Here is a 23,402-nt window from a genome sequence, read left to right as displayed (position 1 = left end):
TATTAATACACAATTTGTTGGACCCCAGACCAGAACTGCTCAGAGGTGTGGTCTGAGTATTTGCATTTCTAGCAAGTTTCTTGTAAGGCTGATGCTGCTGACAACTTTGTCAAGATGATGCCTCTAATAGCAAGTTGGCAGCCTTTGATGTGCTAAGATTACCATGAGAGTTATACAAAATTTACTTCAGATTTTGACAACACTTTCCTTGGGGCAGACAGTTTTTGATTTACTATTGTTCACATGCCCGGTTAGCCTTGAAGGCATCCTTCTTTCCATTGGCCATGGCCTATTACATAAAGAGCCTCAAATATATATATGTATGTGTGTGTGTGTATATATATATATTTTTAAATTCTATGTTCCTCCATTGGTTTTGTTTATTGTTTTAAGCTTTTTATTTTGTATTGGGGCACAGTCAATTAACAAACAATGTTGTGATAGTTTCAGGTTAATGTCACAGGGACTCAACCATACATATATAGGTATCCATTCTCCCCCAAACTCCCCTCCCAGCCAGGAAGAGCCTCAAGTATCTTTTGAAAGCCATTGCTGCTGTTACTGTAATAAAAATCATCTCCTAAAATTATTTTTAAAGCTGTTAGTGCACGTGTAAAGTATAAACTTGTTTTACAGCCAAGCTTTAAGAAAGTTACAATTCATATTTCTGCAATTCTGAAAATATCTTTTATTGTGTAAATCGGGCTCTCATACACTGACAAGCGGAAGTGTATTACTGAAAATATTGGAAAACTAAATTGCTTGGCGAATAAAAAGATCATAATGAATCAACTCTCCACAGGCTAAATACTATTTTTTTTTGACATTGAATAAAACAATATAAACCATATCTTCACTTTCCAATTTTTATAATAGTAATTTGTTTAACTGAAACCTAAAGTTTGCTGATTCCTGTCACTGTACAGTTGTTATGTTTTCCAATACAATTTGAGTTGGCAGTGGAAACCCTTAAGGAGGTAATTCTAAGGAACCCAGATAAATACAGGTTGTCAGAGAAAAGGTACCTGCTACGGGCCAGGTACTGTTCTAGGGACTGTATTTATGCTATTTCATTTAATAAATTTAGAAATAAAAAAGGGAAAATCCACAGCAAATGGGAGTTCTCCTCATATTCTTTCATGAATTTGAGCTTTTCTCTTGATGGTCTCCCTGGGGGCTCAGACAGTAAAGAATCCTCCTGCAACGCAGGAGACCCAGGTTTGATCCTAACTCACCCTTCAAATCTCTGCTCAAATCCCTCTTTCTCAGGGAAAACTTGCTGGACCATGAAGATTTATGAAATGAGTCAGTTCAGTTCAGTTCAGTCGCTCAGTCGTGTCCGACTCATTGTGACCCCATGAATCACAGCATGCCAGGCCTCCCCGTCCGTCACCAACTTCCGGAGTTTACTCAAATTCATGTCCATCGAGTTGGTGATGCCATATGTGAACACAAACACTTAACAACTTACCATAGGCCGGTCATGTGCACTATGATCTTTAATCCTTCTGTCAACTGATCAGCCTGCAAGGAGTAGCCAGTCTTTGGCATGTGAGGACTGTAATGTGCTCAATACTGTACTAGGGCAGTGCCAAACGTGGGACCTCATGTACTTCTGGTAAACAAAGAAGGATGTTTTCAACTTCTACAGAGCAAACAGGATTATTGTGCACGGTCTACCTGGATTACAAATGGTCTAGAATTATCTAGGAAGAGGTGTATTTTATTTCCCCATACATAAACACTGACAGTGAAAGATGTTGGTTCTTTTATTTTTCTTTCTCTGTGCTTGACTCTGTATTAAACTTAATGAAAACTAATAGATATTAAATGCTTTAATATAAAAAGTACAAAATAATATAAAATGATCTTTATTAATAAATGTTTGATAAAAGACTTAAAGATGATGCTTAAGGAATATCTTGAAATTTTTCTAAACTATGTGTGCAGCAGAAAATTTGAATTTTGACAGAAAAAGATGACCATGACTTAAGAAAAGGAAACAATTTAAGATCAATTACATAAGCTACCTTCAGTGAAAATCTTTCAAAATTTAATTAAGAATTAAACTTTTTTAAAGAACATCTTCTATAATGTTTGGGAGAAGCCTGAATTTAAGACACTCTCCTTCCTCTTGGCTGAGCCATAGCATTTAGTTGCACCATTTTCATTGTGCTGTATATTCTTCGCATCCATAATTTAATGGAGCCTTTGTCAAATAGAGTTTAGTTATTTATCCAAAGGAGTTGTACAAGTTCAATATTATGGCTTAGTCTTAAATAAATCCTAAATTATATGTATTCTTATGATTCTAAGACATTCCTGGGTTCTATTTAAGCTCCTCATCTTCTAATGAGTAACCAATGAGATATGGTTTAAAAAAATTATATAAAGTTAATAGAAAAAAATTAGAATAAAATGTCACCATTCAGCTCTTTAAAAAAAATATGGGGACACAGTGAGGGACACTATGCTTTTTATTATACTTTAAAGTCTGCTGTATTACCACTTCCCAACATACAATATTTCAGGAAACATTTCATTTTTAAAGGATTCCATTACAGTTAATGAAGATAAGTTCATGTGGTGTAATACTGTAATGAATTTTTTGGTGGAAATTAATTAGATGTGTGAATGTGTGAATGCTAACATTTATTTACATCCCAGGCTAAATGTACAAAGGAGTGTACGTTAAGCACACAATTAGAAGCAATGATGCATTAAATTGGCCTCACCAAGAAATAGTATTAATTTTAATAGTGCAATGGAAGCTCCTTGGAAAATCCAAGATATGATTTTTTTCTGCCCATCTGCCTCTTTTCAGACTCCTTGTCTACCTAAGCTACTTCTTTACAAGAAAGCTGTTGGAAAATTTAGAATAGAGAAGGAAAGTATATTTTCCACCTCACATCATAAGCCTGCCTAATATTCTCATTAACCTATGGACTTCCTCCCAACTCCTTTTGATTTGCACTACACAAGCAATATCTAACAACTCCCTTTGCAAACAGTTAGCAACCTTTTTAAACAGGGAGGGAACTCCTCACAGCCAGAAACCTTCAGTTACTGTGTTCTTTTTTAAAGTGTTCCTTTAAAACAACAACAGTCCAGAAACAACAATAATTCTTCTTTGGGGTTCTCTTATTTGAGGATTAGCTCTTCGTAGACAGAAACCATGGAACTGCAGAACCAGTTAGAGGGATTTCTTTTAAGGACCATTCTGATTGATATTCCTGGGATTATTTTTAATTTGTGCTAGGAATTTATTGGAAATTATTGTGCTAGGAATTTAGTGGAAATTAAGGACTTATTCCACACTATATGCAAACTAGTAAGAATAATGACTATCATTTATTGAGTTCTAACTATTTGTGAACACTGGGCTAGTGAATTACATGGATCGTCTAAATTAATTCCCTCACAAATGCTATGCATGCATAGGTTTTATTTATATCTCCACTTTATCAGAGTCAAAGAGTGGGGTTCAGAGGTTGAATAACTTAAACTCAATAGCTGGTAAGTGGTTAAACTGGGATTTGAGCCTGTGTCTGTCTACCCAATAAGCCAATCAGCCAAAGCTAAGTGTTTGGGGGCATTTTTCATTATAATCCATAAAGATACTGGCTTATTATGTCTTAGTTTACTTGCAATTTCTATTTAATGAATATCTTGTTAAACCCTCTAAAACAAATTTCACATATACATAGTACAAGAAACAAAAAAGCTTGAATAATGAAAATATTATTTGCTATGCTGCACAGAGGAAGCATATGATTGGGATAAATATCTTGCAGCAATCTGAGTCTGCAAACTTTGAATTACAAATCAGTAATTTATACATTCTGTATAAATTTACTTATCATGTAATAAGACCTCCTCCTCAAATCCAAATGCCCATATTCTGCTAATATTCTTGATAACCAAGAACAGAAAAGAAATGTAGCAGTTGGTGAACTCAGTCTCAAGACTGAGAGTATGCATTAATCTAAATGACACTTGCAAGTCAAGTAACATATTTCAGTAAATAAAAGATGATGTCAGGCAGCTCAGAATTTTAAATGTTTCACCTTATGAAGAAATGCATGTAAGAAAAATAGCAAATTTCATGATTTCTGAAAATGTGCACATGATCTACACTTGTAGCCTACACCCACCTGGACTTTGGTTCTTGCAAAGGCAGTGGGAATTTTGTGACACCTTAAGGCAATGAGGAAATCTTCATTACCGTCGTGTGTGCAGCCGTAGTATAAACACATAAGACTTCGAACTTCATAACACCATTCCTTTCTCTACAGCTTTCTCTACAGCTTCATCTATGGGACTGATGGATTTGGTCAATATTAGATGTTCTCTCCAAACGATTTGTTGCATAAGAAAAAGACAAATAATGATATACAAAACACACAGACCTTATATTCTAAAAGCAGGAGAGGAGGGAAAAGTAAATTATTCTCTTAACCCTAGCAAGAACTGAAGCTTTGGGTCACAGTTTCCTTGTTTGCACATACAATTGTATGGCAAAGTTATTACAAACTGCCTCATGACTTTAATATCATAATTAGACTAATTTTGTACCAGCAGATATAAAATTCAAAACTAATTGTAGAGCCTAACTTTATTTGTTCAGTAAATATTTTGTTAAGCATCTACAGATAAACATTGACAGGGGACTGGAGTTGGGAAAGTGGGTAAAATAAGTAAAATCTGGTCTTTCTTTAATTCTATACATGATATTTTTAAATGATTGCATTGTTTTACTTTTTAAAAAATTATTTATTTTTAATTGAAGGATAATTGCTTTACAATATTGGTTTGATTTCTGCCATACATCAACATGAATTAGCCATAGGTGTACATATGTCCCTTCCTTCTTGAACCTCCCTCCCACGACCCACCCTTTCCCATCTCTTTAAGTTGTCATAGAACCCCGGTTTGCGTTCCTTGAGCCATAAAGCAAATTCCCATTGGCTATCTATTTTACATATGGTAGTGTATATGCTTCCATGCTACTCTCTCCATTTGTCTTACCCTCTCCTTCTTCCCCGCTGCCTGTGTCCATCAAATCCATTTCTCGAATAAAACCTGCTATTATAAATTTATAAAGAGTGGTGAACCACCTCCAAAATCAAATCAGAAAACTCATAGGATGACGAGGATCTCATAGATTATCATGTCTGTTCATTTTTGCCTTTAATGTACTGAGGCAAAATGTTGCATTATGCATTATATCTATATAATACAATTAAATATAAGTTATTGTCATGAGTCTTCTCAAAAATTCTCACTTTTACTTTTGTCTCTCAAACTTGAAATTGTCCTGCTTTAACTCTCTCATTTGTCTTTGGTTGACTTGGTAAAGTTGTAATTGTAATATTCCCTGCCTGGAAAATACATCTGAAACAAATTGAAGAAAAGCAATCAGAAATGATTCAGGCAAGTTGGAATTCTGTAATAGTTGTAGGTGATGGGAAGAGTTCAGGTTTGGATATCAGGACTGGGATTGATTCCTTGTTTTTTAACTCACTTGATCAGAAGTTCTGAAGCTTTATAGTTGGAGGGCTTGTTAAACCTCATCTCTGGGCCACCCAGCTGGAGTCTCTCTGTCTCAGCAGGTCTGAGTGAGGCCTGAGAATTTGCAATTCTATCACATTTCTAGGTGGTATCAAAGATGCTGAGGTTGGGTCTTGGCACTATGGATCACAGGGTAATTTGTTTCAACTTGCCATGCTTGAGTTTCTTGGTCTCTAAAGGGAATGCCATTATCTTTACAGTCTTACTGTCAAGAGGAATGCTCTGAGCACATTCCTGGCACGAAATATTTGCTCAAAAAAGATTTATTCCCAATCCTGCATCAATTTACAACTCTGAAATATTTAGGACTACCTAAATAATCCATGGATTTCTGGATGGCTCAGATGGTAAAGAATCTGCCTGCAGTGCAGGAGACCTGTGTTCAATCCCTGGGTCAGGAAGATCCCCTGGAGAAGGGAGTGGGAGCTCACTCCAGTATTCTTGCCTGGAGAATCCCATGGACAGAGGAGTCTGGTGGACTTCAGTCCATGGGGTCACAAAGAGTTGGACATGACTGAGTGACTAACACAAATAATCCATACATAACAAAAATGCAGATATAGATATATACAAAGGGTTTTTTGTTTGCTTGCTTCTTTGTTTTGGTTTGGTCACTGTGATTTGATTATTCCTGAAGTTTCCATTCTTATAAAAAATAACCTTGATCACTCTTTTTATTATGTTTTTTATCCCTCACATAAATATTGAATATGAAATTCATATAAAAACAAAATCTCTAATATGCGATCCTGATATCCACTGTTTACAAATAGAAGAGAATTTGGGAGCTTGATAGTATCTTACAGATCATCCCGTTAACCTGTTCATTTTATAGATGGAAAAATTTGTCCAAAATCACAAAGCCATTTAGTGATTAGAATCCCAGGTCACTCAGGTCAAATCAGCCTCGTGCGGGGTCACTACCTCCTGAAAAAGACTTCACAACATCTATTTTTTTCTTACTATTTAGCAATATTTTTATTAAATAATAAAATTTAATACATTTTAGGTTTTAAATAGGAAGAAGAGGTGAGCTAACTGCATGAGGCTTCTCCAGGGCCTCCCATGGGGCAGGCGTGGCAGGAAGTTGTTAATGTTTCTAATCACTGGGTGTGTTGGATTAAAAATGGGGAGACCCATCTATAGTAGGTGTGGAAAACAAGCCTGGTCCCTAGGGGGTGACTGAGAGGGCCTCTGAGGACCTGGATAAGGGCAACATTCACTCCTACTGGGACAGGGAAGGTGGGTCAGCCTCCTGAGGCAGATGCTCAGGTGAAGGCCCCTCCTGTGGACTACCACCCTCACCATGCCTTCTCCAAGTTTCTGTTTGGCCTCTTGTTGCCAAACAATGATGGCATCTTCCCTTCAGTCTGTAGGAAGTGGTGTTCTGGTAGCCACGGCCTGTGATGCCCAGGCCCCAGTGACGAGATCAGCAGGGAAGGGAGGGTAGCAGGGCTGTGTCCACTGGCTCAGATCCACAACCTCTCCTTAGGCTCAAAAAAGTGAATAACATTCACCCTTACCATTTCCCTTGTCATCATTAAGTACAGGATCTCTTTTTTGAATAATGTTGAGCTATACTATGACTTTCTTTCCAAACATTTCTATATGAAGCTGCCTTTGGAGTAAAGGGTCCTCCAAGGGCTAGAGACCTTCCAGAGATTCCTAGCAATACTCCTGTGCCAAATTTCCTTGTCTCCTAGCACACTCCCTTTGTGGTGTGGTGGAGTTGTTGTTGTTCAGTTACTCAGTTGTGTCCGACTCCTTGTGACCTCATGGACTGCAGCATACCAGGCTTCCCTGTCCATCACCAACTCCTGGAGTTTACTCAAACTCATGTCCATCGAGTCGGTGATGCCATCCAGCCATCTCATCCTCTGCCCTCCCCTTCTCCTCCTGCCCCCAATCCTTCCCAGCATCAGGGTCTTTTCCAATGAGTCAACTCTTCGCATGAGGTGGCCAAAGTACTGGAGTTTCAGCTTTAGCATCAGTCTTTCCAATGAATACCCAGGACTGATCTCCTTTAGGATGGACTGGTTGGATCTCCTTGCAGTCCAAGGGACTCTCAAGAGTCTTCTCCAACACCATAGTTCAAAAGCATCAATTTTTTGGCGCTCAGCTTTCTTCACAGTTATGTCCTCCCAAATTCACATATTAGAATCCTAATTCTCAGTGTTATGGATTTGGAGCTGAGGTCTTTAGGAAATAATTAGTAAGACAAGATCATGGGGTGGAGCCCTCATGATGGGATTAAAATAAAATAAAAAGAAGAGACACCTGGTCTTCCTCTCTGCTCTCCACTATATGAGGAAACAACAGTGAGAAAAAACCCTCAGAGAGAGAGGAAGAGGTTTGTCACCCACCACGGAATCTTCTGGGACTTTGATGTTGGACTTCTCAGCCTTCAGGACTATAATAAATAAATCCCTGGTGTTTAAGCTCCTCCACTGCTCCCCAACCCCAGTCTGTGGTGATTTTTAAAGCAGCCCCAGCTGACTAACATAACAGCTTCCAGGTGGCTCAGATGGTAAAGAAGCGGCCTGCAGTGCAGGAGACCCGGGTTCAATCCCTGGGTTGGAAAGATCTCCTGGAGAAGGGAATAGCAACCCACTCCAATATCCTTGCCTGGAAAACCCCATGGACAGAGCAGCCTGGTGGGGTAGAGTCCATGGGATCAGAAAGAGTCAGATATGACTGAGAAACTAACACACAGTTAACACGGGAACTGATGTCAAGAGGCCTCAAGAAGAGAGGGCTCTCTTTTGTATTATTTTTATTATTATGTAATAATAAATAAATAATGATTTCCATTAATTACAGGTGTAAACAGGAAATAAATTGGTTTAGATTATGGGATGAAAGAGTACATTTTGCTGTACCAAAGAGCCTTATCAAAGCAAGGAAATGATTAGGTTTTGAGAGGATGACTCTTGAAAAGAGGAAGGGACTCATAGAAAGGTGCACACATGAAAGATGAAGCCTCATAGGAGTCACTAAGCTTCATTTCTTATCCTGGGTGGGGTTGCATCAGTATTTGTATTACAACTATTGGCAAATAATATATGTGCTTTTATAAACTTTTTTTTCATGGTCATTATATTTCATAATATTTTGTAGAGCCTTGCAACAGAGATTAAATGGCTGTTGTGCGCATGCTAAGTCACTTCAGCCGTGTCTGACTCTGTGCAACCCTATGGACCATAGCCTGCAAGGCTCCTCTGTCCATGGGATTTACCAGGCAAGAATACTGGAGTGGGTTGCCATGCCCTTCTCCAGGGGATCTTCCAGACCCAGGGATCGAATCTACTTCTCTTATTTCTACCCGCATTGGCAGGCAGGTTCTTTACCACTATCGCTACCTGGGAAGCCAGGTGTTAAATGGCTTCTAAATATCTAAATGGCTATTAGATATTTAGAATTTCCATCTGAAATCTTTAAGAATTCGATTGAATTATATTAACAATAATAAAGGCAAAACAGCATGTCTTTCAATAGCACATTTATGTAGTTTTTATGACCTTTGATTTCTTACTTTGCCTTCCCCAACAGGCTGAATTTCTTGGGTGCTCTTTTTAATAGCTCACAATGATCATTTGGGATTCCCCAGGTGGCTCAGTGGTAAAGAATCCTCCTGCAATGCAGGAGATGCAGGTTTGATCCTTGGGTGGGGAAGAGCCCCCGGAGAAAGGAAATGGCAACCCACTCCAGTATTCTTGCCTTGGAGATCCCATGGACAGAGGAGCCTGGTGAACTACAGTCCATGGGGTTGCAGAAAAGTCGGACATGACTGAGCAATTCAACAGCAATGATCATTTATTAGATTTTGGTTATTTATCCTGTGTCTAGGTTTTCAGCAAACAACTACTACAAGCAAAGAAAAAAGTGTAACTATTTTATTTTGAAAATGAATTATCAGAAAGAATTGTTCAGGCTGAGTAACAGTTGGATAACTTAGGTTTATATCAACCTAAAAATATGAAGAAAAATGAAAGGAAGGAAGAAGAGAAAGGATGATGGACATGAAATGACTGTGGAGTGCCCAGTGCATGCTAGATGCTTTCATTCAGAGTATTCTGTTTACTTCTCAAGGACCACAGGAGGTTGTTTTCTTTTTAAAAGAAGCAAAGAGACACCAAGAGGATTTCTTATAGCCCTTCAATACTACTGTGGCCAAATCACAGCTCTAATGTTACCAGTTATTAATAGGAAGTTAAAAAAACATTAATAGAGGGGCTTTCCTGGTGGCTTAGTGGTAAGGTGTCTGCCTGCCAAAGTATGGACATGGGTTCGATCCCTGATCCAGAAGGATCCCAACTTCCATGGAGCAACTAAGCCCATGAGCCACAACTACTGAAGCCCACAAATCCTAGAGCCCATGCTCCACAACAAGAGAAGCCACTGCAGTGAGAAGCCCATGCACCACAACTAGAGAGTAGCCCACACAGCAATGAAGACCCAGCACAGCCAAAAATAATAAATAAATTAAGTTTAAAATTTAAAAAGTAATGGAGTCCAGTTCTAGTGATATTGACAACTTTCCAATAAAAGTGCTCTTAGGTGCCATCTCTCTCAAATAATTCCTGTAGGTTGGAAAACTTTTAGTTGTTTTCCCTGTCAGTTCATTAGAAACAAGAATTGTGGACTCCATAGAGTTTCCACGCTGGCAGTTCTCCAAGTAAAGGGCTAGCCTTAATAGAAATATAAGTCAATGGATCTTGTCTTCAAAATCTCATCTGTCGCCTAGTTCCAGAGAGAAAATAAAGTCACACCTTCTTGGGGGATGATGTACTAGACTTTTGAAATAAGGAGAAATTGTATGATGTGTCATTAAATGCAATTTCTTTTTAAGAATTCTCTCATTGGTAATTACTCTTATTATGTAGGTGGACAGTCTCTTAATATAGATAAAGACCTTTGCAGCTGCTCTCCTCGTCAGCCTCATGTTTAATATGCACTTTCTAATTAGCATGGATGTAAAGCCCGGCATTTGCCGTCAGCCTCCCTTTCTGTCAGATCGGGTTTTAATCTGGGCTGTGTTCAGCTGCGCAGGGCCGATAAGCATTTCTGAAATCTCTGAACAGGACAAACAGCGCTTTAATCTCGTCTTTCAATTTCCAGTGCACTCATTACACAAATTCAGCTCAAAGAACCTTGATGCATGAAAATTAGCCTTCCTGGATGTGGTACAATTTCTTTTAACCTTTTCTGAAATACTCTGATCCTCTAGGCCTCTTGTCACAGGAAAATGCAGGCAGTGACTTACTTGTAAAATAGAGGAAATTTATCCCCAAGGCCCATGGATGCTACAGCTGAGTTAAACGTGAGCTATTTGTTTTAATTGAGGATGAGGGAAATGATGGCTTCCATTTTAACCTAATTCAGAGAATAAACATCGTCACATAGAGATGAATTCTATTTCCATGTAGTGCTTTCAGATACAGAACCCTCGACTGGGCCAGCTGTCTGACAGAGCTCCCTCATTTAAACCTCAAGCCAATTAGCACCAGTTTTCAATCAGTTATGCAAGCAGTAACCTGTTCTGCTCTGTACATAATCTCTCTATGAGCTGGCTTGGAGGAGATGAAATTCAAAAAGTGTCAAATTGCTTTCCTTAATGCTGTTTAGGTCTTTATTTGCATTACACTCTAGGCTCTGATTTGAAACTTTCCAAGATAAAGATGTGTGAAATAGCAACTGTGCCTTCCTAGTGTCTAGAGATCAGAGGGGACTGGGAAAGAATGTGTAGTACAGTGGAAAGCTTCACAGGCATGAAGACGCAGACCATCTTACAGGGAAGCAGGAATTGGTTTTATCTGTCATTAACCCCATACATTCTTCAAACACAAATCAAGGCGAGTTGAGGACACAAGATCCCCAATGTATTTCAGCTTTTTCAGATTATGAAAAGTAATCAAGCTTCTGAAATTCCCCACGAAGAGGACAGCTTATTGTATGCACATAAATTGCTTTAACGGAAGCTACAAACCCTTTTGGTGAGAAAGTCTTCGGGAATGACCGAAGGACTTTCCTCCAAGTTTCCAGGGAGTATGTCCAGCCTCAGCACCTGCAAAACTCAAAGCCCTGGGCTGAGCTCAGCCCTCCTCATTTGGTCAGCCACACCCTCTATGCTACTCATGCTACTGCTAAGTCACTTCAGTCTTCAGTCGTGCCCGACTCTGTGCAACCCCATCCCTGGGATTCTCCAGGCAAGAACACTGGAGTGGGTTGCATTTCCTTCTCCAATGCATAAAAGTGAAAAGTGAAAGTGAAGTTGCTCAGTCGTGTCCCACTCTTCGCGACCCCATGGACTGCAGCCTACCAGACTCCTCCGTCCACAGGATTTTCCAGGCAAGAGTACTGGAGTGGGGTGCCATTGCCTGCTCTCTCTTGCTACTCCTAGGCCATCTGAAAAGGATGAGTTTTGAGAAAGTAACCTTATTTTCTGGGGCTCCCCAGGTGGCGCTAGTTGTAAAGAACCTACCTGCCAATGCAGGTAGAAGTAAGAGAGGCGGGTTCGATCTCTGGGTCCGGAAGATCCCCTGGAGAAGAGCATGGCAACCCACTCCAGTCTTCTTGCCTGGAGAACCCCATGGACAGAGGAGCCTGGCGGGCTACAGCCCATAGGGTTGCACACAGTCGGACAGGACTGACATGACTTAGCATTCACACATAGCTTTGTTTTCTATTTAGGCAAAGGATTAAGCAAATTAAACACAAGAGTATTCTCATGAAGACAAAAGAATAATACTTACAATGACTGTTTTCTTTTTCCAGAGCTCTCTGTGATATCTACCAAGAAGTTCTGCTAAATGCATGATGAAGAGGACAGTTAATTCAATAGCAAGAAATAATGGTTCTCCTATATACAACACACAGATTTAAGAATGAAAAATGGACAAGGTGTGCATACTTCCCTTAATTCCAGAATACAGAGTTTGGAGCATCAGTACACCTCCTTCTGCACAGGTAAGCTTCTGGATTCTGACTTTGTTGAAGCAGAATTCTGAGCCTGGGACAACAGCGCTGGGCAGAAGGGAAGTTTGGAGAAGACAGGTTTGATGAGACTATTATAATTTCCTGTTCTCAAACCTTGTTGGGCTTTGTTCTTTTAGAGGCATCTCAAGAGCTCTACTCAAAAAGCCAAGTTGCAGGAGACAGGTTTCCAGGGGGAGACAGGTTTCCAGGGGGGTTGCTAAGTGAACAATTTGAATAAATTACAATATCTGTCACATTCGTCTAGCCTCCTGTGTGGAAATCTAGGCAAGGAAAGGGAGTCGATTTCATTTCTGTAATGTCACTGGAGGCAAACAATAAAATTTTTCACGTGGTAGAATTTACTCTTTGTAATTCTAAAAGTCTCCCTTCTTCATTATAATGCTGGAAGCAACCATAAAACAAAAGACCTGAGCCGTCTCCTGGAGTATATCACACCTCTCAGAACTCTACCCAAAACCCAGAAAATAGCCTAAGTTCCTAGACATCCTAAAGCCTATCTCATGAAAGAATTTCCAGTGATCTGGCTTTGACATTGTGCCTATTGGGTAGACATGTGGGGACATTTGTGTTGACCCCCCAGACCAGACCAGGGCCTCTGCTCAAGGCTGCTATACTTACCCAGGTGGTCCACCCACGAGGACTCCGGAATGACCCAGAGGTCACTCCAGTCTGCACCCTAGTCTGACAGTCCACGGGTGTGTGATCCCTAGGCTCTGCTCTCAGACGCTGGGTGCCAGTCCCATGTGGTTAACTTACGGGTGGAGTGTCATCTCTTTTATTATTATATTCACTAACAAACATCACTCAGTGTTCTTTATCTGTCAGGAAGTGTGCTTGAGAGAGTGGAGGGAAAAGTGAGGAGGGATTGGCAGAGTTATTTATCACCCTGTAGCTTCCTCCCAGAGAGAACATCCACTCAAGGCTCAGAGAGTCAAGGAAGCATTTGACTGGTGTCTCTAGGAAGACTACACATTTCTCTGCCATACAACACCCTCTTGTCTTATAGACTTTGGGTCATTGACTTTCAATTACTTTGTGTTCTGTTTATTTGTTATGTCTCAGTTGTTTTTTCATCTGCTAGGAACGGGGTAATGAATCACTTTCTGGGGCAATCTAGAGGAACTCTCTGCTAGACCCCTTTAATGTATTAAATCAATAATGTTGTACTGAACTCTAGAGATACGGACAAAGAACCAGAATACTTATCCCTCAAGGACCTAGGAATTTACAGGCAGAAATAGAAAAATAAATATTTTATTATGATACAATAAAGATGCATATAATAACACAGGCTTTCTCAAACAGGATCCCATAGACTTTCAAATCTATTCTCTGAGGTCTGTGAGTCATGGTACTGGAGAAAACTGTACTGGAACCTCAGTTCTGCCACTCACTGGTCACATCATCACAAGCAAGATATTTTAGCTCCTGAGCCTTAGCATCCCCTCTGTCAAATGGCTTTCTCAGTTGTGTCTAACTCTGTGACCCAGTGGACTGTAGCCTGCCAGGCTCCTCTGTCCATGGGATTTTCCAGACAAGAATACTGGAGTGGGTGGCCCTTTCCTTCTCCAGGGGATCTTCCCGACCCAGGGAATAAACCCAGGTCTCCTGCATCGCAGGCAGATCCTTTACCATCTGAGTCACCCAGGAAGCCCCAAAATGTGGGTGCTAGTTGCTAATTTTGCTGTGGAATTAGATGAGGAAAGACACATAATTGATCAATTTCCTGTTGTATGGTGTGCCAGGTGTCTTGTGGGCCTGATTTCAGCTGCATACCCTCAGAATTACTACTCATTAGAGCACAAAAACAGCAGTTAGGTAAAGACAAACACAACCATGACTTATTTACAACAAAAGAGAAATAAGTAACTATACTGCCTACCACAGGCAGAATACACCTAACATTGATTTTATTCTCCACTTTTCTCAGGAATGCCAAATTTCTGCTTAGGAATTCCTCCCATGCTAGACCAAATTCAAAACATTCCACTCTAAATTTAAATGGATAAAGTCTAGTTCACAAATATTTCCCAGATCCTTTGAGGAATAACCCAATCCCCTGTTTTCATCAGGAGACTCACTGTGTATTTCTTTAACCATACAGTTGAGACTGCATTTTTCTGTTACTGCACATTATGGTAAAAACATATAATGGAGCTTAGTTTGGAAAAAAAAATTTTTTTAATGTGGCAAATAAAATGTCACCTTTTTCAAATATATCTTAAGCAATGAGTTGGTGGCTTCAGTTAATGTGGAAAATATAGTTCTGGTGGCGCAGGTGGTAAAGAATCTGCCTGCAAACCGGGAGACCCAGGCTCGATCCCTGGGTTGGGATGATCCCCTGGAGAAAGGAATGGCCACCCACTCCAATATTCTTCCCTGGAGAATCCCACGGACAGAGGAACCTGATGGGTTACAGTCCATGAGGTCACCATGGACTTGATCTTGGTTGCCAAGAGTTGGATGAGACTGAGCTACAAACATACACACATAGCCAGTAAACCATGGTTACTGTTGAAAGACAACAAAAGTCCAAATCTGGGTGTGAATCTGACCCTCTGGGTCCCTTGAGGTTGTCCCTAAATTCAGATACACACATCAGGTAACCAGAGTAAGTGTGACTTTTCTCCCAATGGGGCCGTGTTACTGCAAACATTCACCTTTAGAGTATATGGTGTTCTTTTCAAGAACAATAAATAATCTAAAAAGACCAAACATATTATTCAGTATCTGGTGGATGCTTCACTGTGCAAAACTAAAAAAGTAGGAATTTTGATTAGTTATTTCAAATTAACAAATATTACATACTTCTCAATTCTAAGATGTCTCCCATTTTAAGATATTAAATACAATCTGAATTAAGATGTTAAATACCATCTGAATACAAGGTATTCAGCTGCCAACTTTTTTGGGGGAAATAACATATATTTCAACAAAAAATGCAAGCAGTATTTTGAGTAACAAAACTGGCATAGATTTCTCTGTACAATTGCATGCTATTTAATCATCACTATTGAAATCAGTGTTGATCTCAAGCTTTCTTCACCTTCAGAGTTGAGAGATCTTCTAAGTCACTTTTCACCATTGGCAGCCCTGCTTAGCATGACGTGATATCCTAATTTTACCCTGCACCTGCCTTGAGGCACCATACCCTTCTCTCAGCTTTGTGCTGACTACATTCCTGACTACAATGTTTAAGCCCCATATCCCCCAACTATTTCATTTTCCATTTATTCTCAATCTCAGTTCATTCTTTGCCTCTCTGATCATTTTAAAATATGCTGCCTGTATCATAAAGTTTAGCTTTTAATTGGGTAATGCTTTGTGTTCTTAATGTTTTCATAAAATAACATGTAGAAATGCTTTCAAAATCTAAAATGATTCATAAATATTCATTCTGATTGTTTAAGTATGTATCTCTTCTCCACCTGCCTCCCACCCTCCAAATTGAACTCATGAGATAGAATTTTGTTTTCTGCCACCTTTATGTTTTGTTTTCTGAATTCTCTCAGGGTACTATGTTCTTATAATATAGCTTGAGTAATAATGGCTTATCTTATAGCAATAAGATATATTTCTTGACACCAGCTGTACCCACTGAATTCTCTGTCAGTGGCAATGCAAATCAGAAACATTTTGTAGAAAGTATGTACTTGAAGAAGAGTAAGAATAAGAGATGTAAAGGCAATGTGCTCACTAGGAGCTCACCTACCAGTCAATTATATATTCATTCAGTGTCTGCCACAAGACCCAGGCTCACATGACCTAACACCAAGAATGTACATTATTGAGTTGTTATTTACTGAATCCGTAGAGAAGGGAATGGCAACCCATTCCAGTATTCTTGCCTGGAAAAATCCCATGGACAGTGAAGTGTGATGGACTATGGTCCATGGAGTCAAAAAGAGTTGGACGCGACAAACACACTACATCCAACATCTCTTAAATTTAATAAGAGCTGTTCTTTTTTTCCATTCATCTCTTGAGTTCTCCTTCATTTATTACATAGATAAACATCATCTCAAGATCTCACATGTATTAGGGCAATTTAATATTGGTTTTTAAGATTGTGCTTAAAGCCAGTTCTCTCTACCTCTGCTTAGAATTACACACACACACACACACACACACACACACACACACACACAGAATCTAACTACCATCTTTGGCTTAGCAAGCCTTTATAGATTTTATTCAGATACAAAAGACACAACCACAGAGGTGAAATTCCTGTTGAATTGTTAAGCCAGTCAATATCTGTTACCATGTATTTTTTGCATTTTATAAGTACATTCTATGTGCTGGAAACTAGTCTAGATTTCAAAAAATGAAACAAAGTTTCTGCTTCCAAAAAACTGTATCCATAGATGAGGAGATAAATAATGGAAAAATGAAAGAAGTGAAATATTGAAAAGTGTACCCAATGGTAATGTTAAGTGCCACAAATAAAATAAAATAATATGAAAGAGAGAAACTGGGTGGAAAGTGAGGGGCCTGCAGAAGGCCCTATTTAGCAACTTTGTTCTGGGAAATTTTGGTCTGAGGAGGTAAAATTTAATTTGATACCTGAATATGGGAAAGTAACAGTTGTGTGTTGAGGAATAAATATTCCCAGCTACTATGGCTGAAGAGTAACAGACATGGGAGAGAGTACAGTGGGATGTGCTTGAGAGGTAGTTCAGTTCAGTTCAGTTCAGTCCCTCAGTCATGTCCCACTCTTTGTGACCCCATGGACTGCAGCATGCCAGGCCTCCCTGTCCATTACCAGCTCCTGGAGTTTACTCAAACTCATGTGCATTGAGTCGGTGATGCTATCCAACCAGCTCATCCTCTGTCATCCCCTTCTCCTGCCTTCAATCTTTCCCAACATCAGGGTCTTTTCCAGTGAGTCAGTTCTTTGCATCAGGTGGCCAAAGTATTGGAGTTTCAGCTTCATTGAGAGGTAGGCAAGTGCCAGATGATGCAGGGTAAACAAATAGATAAGATATTATTCTGATTACAATGAGGTGGAAAGATTGTGTTCATGGAACCCCTGTTACAGATGGCCAGATTAGAGATGATTTTTTTTTTTTTTTTAAGAGATGATATTTTTGACTCTGGTTATAGCAGCAGAGATCAAATTCAAGATAAATATTGTCCTTGGAGCAAGAAGGTACACTGGTGAGCTCAATGTGGCGTGTAAAGAAACTGACAGATTAGAGATAGGATCTTGACCCTTGTAGCTAGATGGATAGTATTACCATATACTTAAAAGTTGAAGACTTGGTATGCTGAGGGCTCTAGGGTTTGTGTTAGGGATGAGCAAACTTTGGCTATTGGCTCTGTTTTAAGGTTCTGGTGACTACTGGACTTACAACTGATGATGTCAGGTAGACAGTTAAACATGGTTCTGTAATTCATCAAAGAAGTCAGGGTTAGAAATATTCATTTGAGAATTACAGAGATCATTTTCAAAGCCATGATACTAGATTAAATCTCTTAAAGAGTAATTGCTGTTATAGAGGAGATGTTTGGGGACAGCAGTATTTAGACAGCTTGGAAAGACCCTGAAGTTGAAGGAAAACAAAACTTCCTCTAAACCTGGAGAAGAACCTGTTGAAGAAGAAAGTATCAAGAGCTGCTAACAAATCAGATAAGAGGAAGATGAAAATTAACCAATAGCTTTAGCAAGATGTGGGTCCTCGGAGATCTTAATAAATTGAGCCATGACACTGGAGGCCAGTTTTGATTGGATGGAAGAGAGAATGGGAGGTAAAGTAGAAAGAGCAACCATATATAGAACTTTATAGCTAGGAGTCTGGCAGCAGAGGGAAACAGAGAAGTGTGATAATGCTTTGGAGCTGAGGCAGTGTTTTGCTTCAAGATGAGTGATGTTAGACTCATGATGGTGGGAATGATCCAAAAAGTAAGGAGAAAGAAATGAGACCAAAGGAAAAAGGGAATGATGAAAGAGCAAAGGCCAAGAGAAATTATGAGGCAAAGGATCCAGAGCCTAAGTGAAGGGATTGTTGGGGGTATGAACAGGGTTGGTTACCTTACCTGGTATCATGGCAGGAAAGGCAGTGCATGAATGCAAGGGGGGAAAAAAAAGCTGACTTGGTGGCAGCTCAACAGCAAATTGTAATGGTATGCTCACTCAGATACAGCAATTAATTCTTTTGTAAATAATTGCTAGCTGTAGATGCTCTTTTTTAAAAATCCAATACAGCAGATTTACAGTTGTTAGGAGAGTGGTAAAGAAAATACTCTGTATTTTCTATGATATATATATCAACTAAAATTTAAATAATCCCATTGAAACTATTTTTATCAAATACAGTGGTGGAGGAAAAAAATTTCAGAATAGAAAGTAAAGCAAGAAGAATTCCTCTGCTTGAAAAATATATGAAAATGATACCAAATAACATTGATCTTCATAAGAACTTCTATTGTTGTCAGGAGACACATTTTCAAGCCTTCCATATTTTAATTTTTTTTAAATAGGGCAACTGTCAATTTGAATTACTCCATCCTGCTTTGCATAATAATTTACATATTTATCCACCAAGAATGTTCTGATAAAGGACAATATCCCGTGAGAGATGAAAAGCCTTGATTCTTGAATCCCACTTTTACATTCTTAAATAGCAAACCCCTTTTCAGTAGCAAAACTGTAGTATTGAGAAAGACAACGGGCCAGGTCAGTGGTTTGTAGTTAATCTTTTACTGTGAAATTCTATTATACGAAATTGCTTGGAGCAGCTCTTGTCAACACCACCCCAGTTAAAAGAAGTTTTACTTTTTAACCATGAAAAATAATTCTTGCCTAAAACAAGATGATCACAAGGGAGCTTTTTTTTTTTTTTTTAATCAGCTCTAAACAAGGATAGCCAAACCAATTTTGAAAAAGAAAAAAAAAGTTTACTGTTTTCATTCACTAATAATTTAAATATTTACTGATATCCTTTACTGAACAAATAAAGATTTTGGTCTTTAGATGTCAAGTGTATGCTGGGAGTTGCTTAAGGTTTTGGGTACTCTTGCTAAGGCTTTATTCTTATCTCAATCATAAAGTTGTCTGGGTATGACCTAAAGTCTTATATCTTTCTTGATTTTCTGCTTCTCTGTGTGAGGTATATATATCCTGATAGTGGAATAAAGTCACATTCAAATTGATCTATAATACACTTCCCTATGTGTAGGTTCTTTGAGTTGCTTTCTCAGTTTCTCCAAGCACAGCACATCAAAAAAGACTACATGGGACCCTGAGAAAATGATCATGTATAGGCAAGAGACCTTTGTCCAAAACTTGGATGTGACATTAAGAGTTGGAAACACTTAAAAGACCCCTATGACATTAATTGAGTGAAATTCCACTGCTAACACTTGCTTTGATGGTTGAATTCCAGTTACCCCACTGTGGCACCCACTGCCCTTCCTTCCTTCCTTCATAGCTGACTTTTCACGTCACCACAAGAAAACCAGTTAGGTTGCATCCCCACAGGGCTCAGGTGTCCTTTTTAAAATCTGATCAACAATTGAGTGCTTTTCAAAGAATGTTCCACAGGGGTGTAACGTCTCATAGATGGGTCTTGGGGTCACTGCTGCAAAGTATTTCTTCAGAGTATCTGAGAAAACTCCAGTCCTACCTTTCCTTTGCAAACAAAGCAGCTCAATTCCTCTTTATTTTTTAATTCTTGAGTTCTATCGTAGACTTTATTTTTGAGAGCATTTTGCTTTGGAAAATCAAGAAATTATCCACATTAATGGAAGGGGAGGGATTAGTCTGTGAGTCCTCCTAGGTTGAATTTTCACTATGACTTTCTAGAGGTAATGCCCTAACCTTGTGGACCCACAACAGAGTGGAAGTGAAGGATGGACATTTACAGACAGATCGTCTCTATGTGATCTCAAATCACAGGGACAGTCAGCCTGCCCGTCTTAGAGGAAAGGAAGCAAACGTGGCTCCCATGGTAGCAATAAGGAAAACATTCTCTCTGTATATTGCAGAAAATATATAGCATTTTTCTCCTTTCCCATTTCTTTGGGTCCTTGTTTGTTTTGCAATCGTTGCTTTAGTACAGTGCTAGGGGTACAAAGCAGTGGCACCCACTCCAGTACTCTTGCCTGGAAAATCCCATGGACGGAGGGGCTTGGTAGGCTACAGTCCATGGAGTCGCTGAGTCGGATACCACTGAGCGACTTCACTTTCACTTTTCACTTTCATGCATTGGAGGAGACAATGGCAACCCACTCCAGTGTTCTTACCTGGAGAATCCCAGGGAAGGGGGAGCCTGGTGGGCTGCCTTCTATGGGGTCGCACAGAGTTGGACACGACTGAGGAGACTTAGCAGCAGCAGCAGGGGTACAAATGGGAACTCGTATTTTTCTTGGGAAAAAAAAAATAGTTGAATAAAACCTCATTTATAATATCTCCTATTTCACCTGGGCTTCCCTTGTGGCTCGGCTGGTAAAGAATCTGCCTGCCATGCAGGAGACCTGGGTTCGATCCCCTGGTTTGGGAAGATCCCTTGAAGAAGGGAAAGGCTACCCACTCCAGTATTTTGGTCTGGAGAATTCCATGGACTCTCCAGCCCGTGGGGTCACAGTGAGTCAGACGCGACTGAGCGACTTTCTCTTCAGTCACTAAACACCCAGAGCATGAGTCAGGGAGGAAAACCGTAAGGCACGGGTCCTTTCCCGTCGCTAATGCAGTGTTGGAAACACCAGAGGGGCTGTCCGCTGGCAAAGCGAAGCTCTCCCTCCAGGCCCGGTGACGAGGCAGCAACGTGATGAAGGAGCAGCAGAGAAATAGGAGGAGCTGAAGACACACAGAATTTTGTCACCTTTAGGGTACTCTTCTGTTTCATTTTCACTCTTTCGAGAACTCTTCTCACATATTAAATCAGATATTTGCCTTACAACATTTCATCATTTCACTAGGTGGTAGGGAGTTACTTCTTTGCCCAGGTTGGAGGATGAGAAAGCAGAAAAAGTACAGGAAGGTTCCCCTTGGTTCACTCCCGCCCCTCCTTTTGAGGGACAGCTTCATGGATTATTCTGTAAACATCTTAAAGCAAGATTCTGGGTCCAAATTCTGGCTTTCGTGTTGACAAAGATATTCCTATCATTTGTGGCTTTTCAGTTAGAGAGCTACTTAAGTCTCACATTCGGTCCAGTGAGTGGGAACAGAAGCCATGTCTTTGGATGTGGCTGATAACCACGTCTAAATGAACAGTGGACTTGGCCGCCTGATGGTACCCCAAGGATGTAAGGTTGTTTTTCTCTGATGACTCACAGTCGAGGATGTCTTGCAAAAGGGAGGGAATTATCCAATGGCTGTAATTACAGTGATTCAATGACACAAATTCCAAGAGGCAGATGTGGCATAAACAATGAGAGAACACATGGAAAACTCTACATTATCAAATCCAGCCCTATATCCTCATCATGTAGGAAGTAGCCAAAGCCATAGAGGCCAGTGGTGAGAATCTATTTTCCCCAAGGCTCCTGGATTATTCCCTGACCTGGACGACAAAGCAGTGGCTATCAGAGCCCTGATATGTCAGACTAAACTGAAAAAACAAACATGAGCCATCTTCTAAGATAGCAAACTGTGTGGTGTCAAAAACGGCCATATGGATAGAATAAATAGGGCATGTTTAGGGAATGCACCAAAGCCACAGAGCAAAAGGGAAACCAAAACCAAAGCATGACTCCAACAAAAGTTGAGCTGAGCCGCAAAGAGACAGTTACAAAAAGCACATCAGTCAGATCAATTTTCTCAGTGGTGTAAGTGGCAGCCACCATGAGCAGACATAGCTTTGAAGTTACACACACCTCGGTGACTACAGGGAGTTGCTTATGCTCTCAGAGCCCCAGTTGTCTTGTTTATCAAATAGGGGGAATAATAGCCCTTACCGTGTAGAATTTATGTGAGACTAAAGAGATAATGAACGTGAATCTAAAGGGTGAGCACAGTACCAGGCAGGTATATGCTTGCTGAACGGGGCTATTTCTTGCTATTTTCTGTTAAGAATGTGGTATGCATATGGATCGAAAATGTACAGTGCAGAGGAGTTCCTAATTTTCTTCTCTCTCTCACCCTCCTACAATGCCTTCTGTCTTCCCGCCAGCAGGTATATATTCATCCAGGGACTAGAAGCGGACCTCCTATTGAACTCATTGACAGAACTAGTTAAAATAATGGATGCTTAGGAGGGAAAACAACAGGAAGTTATCGACCACTTAATTATTTGTATAATTCGTTCCTGTTTACCTTGGGATCAAATACTTAGAGAGGAAACACAACGTGGACTTAAAGAGCATGGCCTCAAAGAGCATGGCCTCAGGAGACTGTCTTGGTTCAAACCCCAGCCCCACTTACTGCCTTTTGACCTTGGGCACTCCATCTCTCTGCATTTCCAGTTCTCTCTCTGTGAAGTGGAGATAATAAGCACCAAATGCTATGAGAATTACATGAATTCATCTTGGCAAAGTGCTTAGAACATTGCTTGGTATTTAGTAAGCGCTACTTCAATATTTATTAAAGAAATAAGTAAACACTAATAGACAGTGTAGTAGGATGTCTTTCACACATAATGGAATAAATTTTTATAAATAAAAATTTTACCATTTTATTTTTTTCTACCAGAAATAAGCAAGATTTAGAATCTCAATTAAAGATCTTGATAGTCATAGTAAATAATATTTACTTTATATTATCTTTTAGAAGGAAAACATGGTAAAACTTGACTGAAGTACTACAAAAAAAATTACACACTTCACAATTTTTAAATCAAGAACAGTGTGTTGACTGAAATCCAAGTTATGGTCCCATACCTAGTATATAATGA

The sequence above is a fragment of the Cervus elaphus genome, chromosome 33 (genome assembly GCF_910594005.1).
Source record: "Cervus elaphus chromosome 33, mCerEla1.1, whole genome shotgun sequence".
Taxonomy (NCBI): domain Eukaryota; kingdom Metazoa; phylum Chordata; class Mammalia; order Artiodactyla; family Cervidae; genus Cervus; species Cervus elaphus.
The sequence above is the reverse complement of the archived record's forward strand: the minus strand, read 5'-3'. Positions refer to the sequence as shown.